Genomic DNA, 6,463 nt, shown 5'->3' with positions numbered 1-6,463 from the left:
CAGTCATTTGGGTTCTCTCTTAACAAACTGCACCTAGGAAACCTCCGTCAGTCACTTCCAAGTTTTCTGATTTAATCTGTTGACGGTCACCTAAGAAAGATTGGCACCGGGACGCCTGGGTGGCTCAGTTGGTTAAGCAGCTGCCTTCGGCTCAGGTCATGATCCCGGCGTCCTGGGATCGAGTCCCGCATCGGGCTCCTTGCTCATCGGGGAGCCTGCTTCTCCCTCTGCCTCTGCCTGCCATTCTGTCTGCCTGTGCTTGCTCTCTCTCCCTCTCTCTCTGACAAATAAATAAATAAAATCTTTAAAAAAAAAAAAAAGATTGGCACCAAGTTTCTGAAATAGCAGAAAAGTCCATCACTAAAGAAAGTTTACCAAAAAGAAAAAAAAAAAAAAAAAGGAAGTTTATCTTATATGTAGGTAGCACTTCATACTCATAATAGAGAAATCAACTCATTTGAACCAGGCTCTATTTGGGATTAAAATAACTGCTAAAAATTTTCAATATGCATTAATTATGCCCACAAGGATATTCTAGAGGCAATCGTGAGATTCTAATTATAGTGCTGTGCTTTGAATTTACTGATTGACATAAATTTAAAATCATATCACAGTTTTAACTCATTTGCCCTATTAAATGGGTTTGTGGGTTGATATTATTATCCTCCTACATGTCTAAATACTTAGTGCAGCTGAAAGGTTAAGTAACTTCACCAGCAACACATGATGAATTCTTTTGTTTCATTCAAGCCCATGCTCCTTCTGCACCTGGAGAACGAACTTCATTCTCTTCTCTGCAGCAATTTTGTCCCCCATGCCCCTCCTCAACCTGGACTCACAGAGGACCCTGGCCTGCGTTTATACAGCTATACTGAAGAAGAATCTGGACATTTCTTGAGAACTCACAGAGGATGATTCTAGAGAATCCAGAATGCCTTACCTCACTCAGTCCATGACACCTGCCATTTTGTAGCAGGCAAGTCCCCTAACACTATGCTTTGAGGCAGCCCATCCTTTTTCTGCTCTCCCTCTGACCTACTATTTCCATTACTACTGTTAAGTCAGAAATATGGAACTAGGCCATACCAGGAAAGCAATGGCCTCCTCCCCGGAATGCTCTTAGCTCTCCTCTGCTGTCCTTACTTTCCCAACCAACACAAACTCCTTTTTCTTTCTCATACTCTTATTTACTCTTTACTCCTCTCTCAGTTCTTCTTTTTCTTACCCTATCATTATTCCCAAAGCTTTCTGCTATCTATATTTAGCAAATGGACTCAGTAACTTCATGAAATTGAAATAAGTAGGAAAAGACCCCTGGTCTCCTGACAGAGCCCTACTACCTTTTATGCATAGGAAAGGAGGAGGTTAGTAAAAAGAGGTGTGATGGTTAATTTTATGTGTCAACTTGTGGGTTACAGTGCTCAATTGCTCAGTCGGACACTAGTCTCCATGTTACTGTGAAGATATTTTGTAAATGTGGCTAACATCTATAATCCGTTGACTGTAGGTGAAAGAGATTACCTTGAATAATATGGATGGTCTGGGGTCTCCTGGTGAAGAAGAAACTCTGTCTCAAGACTCCAACACAGAAATCCTGACTGACTTTCCAACCTGAGGCTCACCCTACAGATTTTGGACTCAAGACTACAATATTAACTCCTACCTGGTTTTCTTCTGCTGACCTAACCCACAATCATGTGAACCAATTCCCAGTTCCTTAACATAAGTCTCCCTCCATCTGTGCATCTGTGTGTGTATCCTATTGTCTCTCTTTTTCTAGAGAATTCTGATTGATCCAGAAGACAGTGAACATCTTTGGAGCATCTGCTATGTGTCAGAATCCATGATCTCAAATTGTATACACTACCTCACTTCAGGGGTAAAACCTTCTATAAGCAACCATTAAAAGACTCATATATTTTTTTTTTCAGTTGTCACTCACAATGAATTATCCCCAACACCCCTAAATCATCACCCAGCCTTCATCACTAATGCTATGTGATGAGATGACCCATCATAAGTACTACCTCCGCCCTAAGGAAAGAGCCCAAACACAGCAAAATGAATCAACACAATCCCACAAGAATTTGAGGCCTACTATACGAATGAAAAAAAAATAAATAAACTCCTGGTAGTCCTCTATAAAACACAATATTCAAGAACAAAACAAAAAGTAAACAGTGGGTACTGCTAAATATTTAAAAAGATAAAAAACTGCTACACAGATTCCATTTTAAGATAGGTTATTTTATACTTTCTAAAGGGGAAAAAAATAGGAGGAATGTAAAATGCTATATAAAACAAGGAGGCACTTTGCAATTTATGTATTCTCTGAGGTCAATTGCCATAATTTCCCAAAAAAGAAAGAATCTCAGTGCCTAGTTAGAGGGAAAAGGAAGGAGGTGGAGTGGTCTGCATGCCATTATGTAGTGCCTGAAGCATAAACCACATTTTACTTTATTCTAGGGAGAAAAAGGCCTGGCTAACGGATGCAGATAAAAGACTTTAAAACCAACAGCATAACTGGAATATGTTTCTGCGAATTTTTCCCAATGAAATAGAGAGATAGTTTACCTATTTGACCCCAGGCAGTGCCTCCTTCCTAGTTTCTAAGTACGACCCAGCACCCAGCAGCAGACACAGAAATACCAACAACCACAGTGAAAACAAGGACAATACCAGTTATGATAATAATACCACCTTCCGTTCACCAGGGCATTGTTTTGTGGACTGGATCTCACTATTTTTAAAAATCTCACTTTTTTTTCTTCCCTACCCCCTTTGTCTCTCAAATTCCTCATATTAGGGAGATAGATCATATGATAATTGTCTTTCTCTGATTGACTTATTTCACTCAGCGTAATACCCTCTAGTTTCATCCACGTCATTGCAAATGGCAAGATTTCATTTCTTTTAATCTCACAAAACAAACTGAGGGTTGCCTGGGGAAGAGGGTTAGGGAGAGGGTCCCTAGGTTATGGACAATGGGGAGGGTATGTGCCATGGTGAGTGCTGGGAAGTGTGTAAGCCTGACGATTCACAGACCTGTACCCCTGGGGCTAATAATACATTATATGTTTTCAAAAAAAGTAATTAAAAAAATTTTTTAATTAAGAAAAAAGTCTCTACAGATTCATAAAATATAAACTCCAAAACAAGTAGAGATGCATAAAGAAAGACATAAAGTGCAAAAGAAAATGCAATTGCCAATAAAATTGGGAAAAAAATGTTCGACTTTGGTAATAAATAATGTGAATTCAGATAAGAGTCCACTTCTCTTGTATTTGTTGGTTAATAAAAATACCAGTATGGGAAAGGGTGCGGGACACAGGCACCTTCATCCACTGCTGAATGTTGGAACCTGGTAAGGCCTCTCCGGAGAACATTTTGGCAAGTGGGGTTGAAGACTTGAAGACACACATACCCTTTGATCCAGAAATCCCTTTTCTTGAAACTTACCCTCAAGAGTGATAAGCATGTGTACAAAGACTTATGAATCAGGGTCTTTATCACAGTATTTATAGAAGTGAAAATATGAATATAAATTCAATGCACCAAATAGGTACTTCATTTGCCGCAGCACATCCATGATGGACTGACTACTTAAGCCAAAACAATGTGCTTTAGCAAAATATTTAGCAATGCCGAAAAACACAAAAACATTTTTAGGTGATAAATGTTTAAGAACATGTTATCCTTACGATTGTGGCTCAGCAAAGCATGCTTTCCCTGGGCCTCTATTTCATCACCTATGAACTCAGGAAGTTGGACTGAAAGTCTGAATCATTCTAAGATTCAAAATGTTCTGCTTTAGACTTGGAAAGGTCTTTTTCTGCCCTTAAGAGATAGCCAACAGTTTTTGGCATTTACACTCTGGACCAGATTTAGGATTACTCCACCAATAGATGCCACTAATTCTAATCATGCAAATTTCACACCAGGCGAGACCCAGTTTGAACAGGTGGGAATAGGCAGCACCTGCCTTCGAGGTACACCATGAAGACAATTTAAGTTTCTTTAAAAAAAAAAATGGTATCATTTCACAAATGGTGCTCACCTTCCCTTTCAAGCCTTGTTATTAGTCAATTACGCCACCATGCAAATAACTTGAAACAGTTTGTATCAGTCAGGGTTCCTCGGAAACACTGAACCAGGAGGAGATAGGTAGATGAATAGGTTGATAGATAACTAGATAAATGGATAAATAGAAATTGTCTTACGTGTTTTACCCACAAGCAAGTTCAAACGTGTAGGGCAAACCAGCAGGATGAAAATTCTATGAGGGGAGCTGATGTTGCCATCTTAAGACAAAGTTTCTTCTTCCACGAAACCTGACTTCTTTGCTCTTAAGGATTTTCAACTGATTACACCCATAGTATCCGGGGTAATCTCATTTACTTAAAGTCAACTGACCGCTGATGGGAACAACTAGGTCTACCAAATACCTATCAGTAACAATTAGATTCGTGTTGGATTCTTAAAAAGCGGTGCTATCACCTACCCATGTGAGCATATAAAACTATTATAGAAATTGTATAAGTGTTTTCCTCCAGCATCTGGCTATAATCAATCCCTCTAAAAAAAAAAAAAACTAAAATCTTGCTTAAACTTGTAAGCAAAGAAGGATCGAAGAGAAGCAGAACGAGAAGCCATTTTGCAAAAGCACAGAATGCCTTGAGGCCTTAGCACAGAGCTGGACCCGCGCACTTTCGCCCGAAATCCCTCTCCTCTCCGTGTCTCACCTCTCCTGCCTCCACGCAAGCTATACTTTCAGGCGTGTTCCTTGCAAGCGATGACTGATTAGTAGAATTACTGCGTCACGAGGCAGAGGAGGCCGACCAGCGTGGGGATCTGAGCACGGAAACAGGTACTAGTGAAGCGTTTGCCGGGCCTGCCTCCCAGCGGTCTCTCTGGGCCTGCGCACTGCTTCCTGCTCCGCCCCCACCGCCATAACCTACCTCAGTCCAAGAGCGCTTCCCCCTGGGTTGCAGTTCCTCGGGCCCACGCATCTGCTTTTGCCTTCCCTCTCTTTGCAATCCGTGTGCCCAGCTGTCTGAACCAGGGTGCTTGTTTTAGCGAGCCATAATTCGAGAAGGACGGATATAGTTTAAAAAGCAGGTGAGAACAATAAAACGCTCTGAATTCTTGGAAACATGTCTTACTAAAACAACTGCTGTTACTTATCTGTAGTTTTTCTAATTCAGCTGATGGGGGCGGGGGGCTGTTATTTAGCTTTCAGGAACTTCATGCTTGTAGTTTGGTTACCTTGGCACTGGGTGAAAGACATTTGTAACAGTCTTGATCATACTGTGCAAACCAAAACACACATGCCTTCGTATAGTTTGCTGACATCTCTAAAAAGAGGCTTTTTGCTTCAAGTTTGAAGATAACCATTAAACGTCTTCCTTAAAAAAAAAAGTGTGTGTGTGTATATAAAATATGTATGTGTACAACATATATTAATATATGGGTATATATTATACACATATAAATGAAATCGCTTACCATTTAATGGCAACCAATATTTTAAAAAAGAAAATCAGAGGATCCTAGATTTGATCATTTCCTCACTATTTCTTACCTGTCTCTGAATTCTCATATTGGAGCCTAAGCTCTACCTCAGTAGTTCATCCTTAATCTCGCTCCTGGCTCCACACCAGCTTGCTTATCTCTCTATTGCTGGATTTTTGCCTCCGCAGCCATATATAGCCTATGTTACCTGCCCCGTCAGTGTAAGATAATCAAAGAGGGATTTATTTTGCTTTTCATGAAGTCATAAAAATTTTCATTTGGCAGATGTCTTGAGGATTTCCTAATCTGACTACTTACTTTATGGTTGATAAAACCAGGCCTGGAGGGGTCAGGTAATTCATCTACCAGCAAACGGGTAACAGAGGCAGGGCGGAGCCTGAGACCATCCCTACGGGGGAGGGAGGGGGCGGGAAGAAAGTTGCCCACAGCCCAGGCTAAGAGTACCAAATAGCTGATGTGAGGGGAGACTGATCGCCCTGAAGAGGAAAGTGACATGATACTGCTCGAAGGAAACTAAGCCCAGCAGCACTCTGGTGGCCATTTGACAGCTCCCCTCTACTGCTTCTCCTCTCCTACCAAGCACTTGTAGGATTGTGCTTCTTGCTTTCCCTGTGGTTGGTCAGGGGTGGGGGGTGGGAGAGGGCAGGCAACTGGTTCTTCCCATTGAGTTGGAAGTGACAGGTAGCCTGTCACCTGGGCCCATGGCTAAGAACTATAGGCCATGATACTTGTTCTTTCCATCCAGTTTCCACTGAGTTGGAACTGACATGTAACCCACCTACCTGAGTCCCTGAGGAGGACTATAAAGACATGGAGTGAAAGTCTCAGCTGACCATGTGGGATCTGCAGAATAAAAAAGAAAGAAGTTTTTGTTATTTTAAATGTTGTCATTTGGGGAATTCTGTTAATTGCTTGATAACTTAGCCCACCC

This window comes from Lutra lutra, chromosome 3 (assembly GCF_902655055.1).
Source record: "Lutra lutra chromosome 3, mLutLut1.2, whole genome shotgun sequence".
NCBI lineage: Eukaryota > Metazoa > Chordata > Mammalia > Carnivora > Mustelidae > Lutra > Lutra lutra.
The sequence above is the reverse complement of the archived record's forward strand: the minus strand, read 5'-3'. Positions refer to the sequence as shown.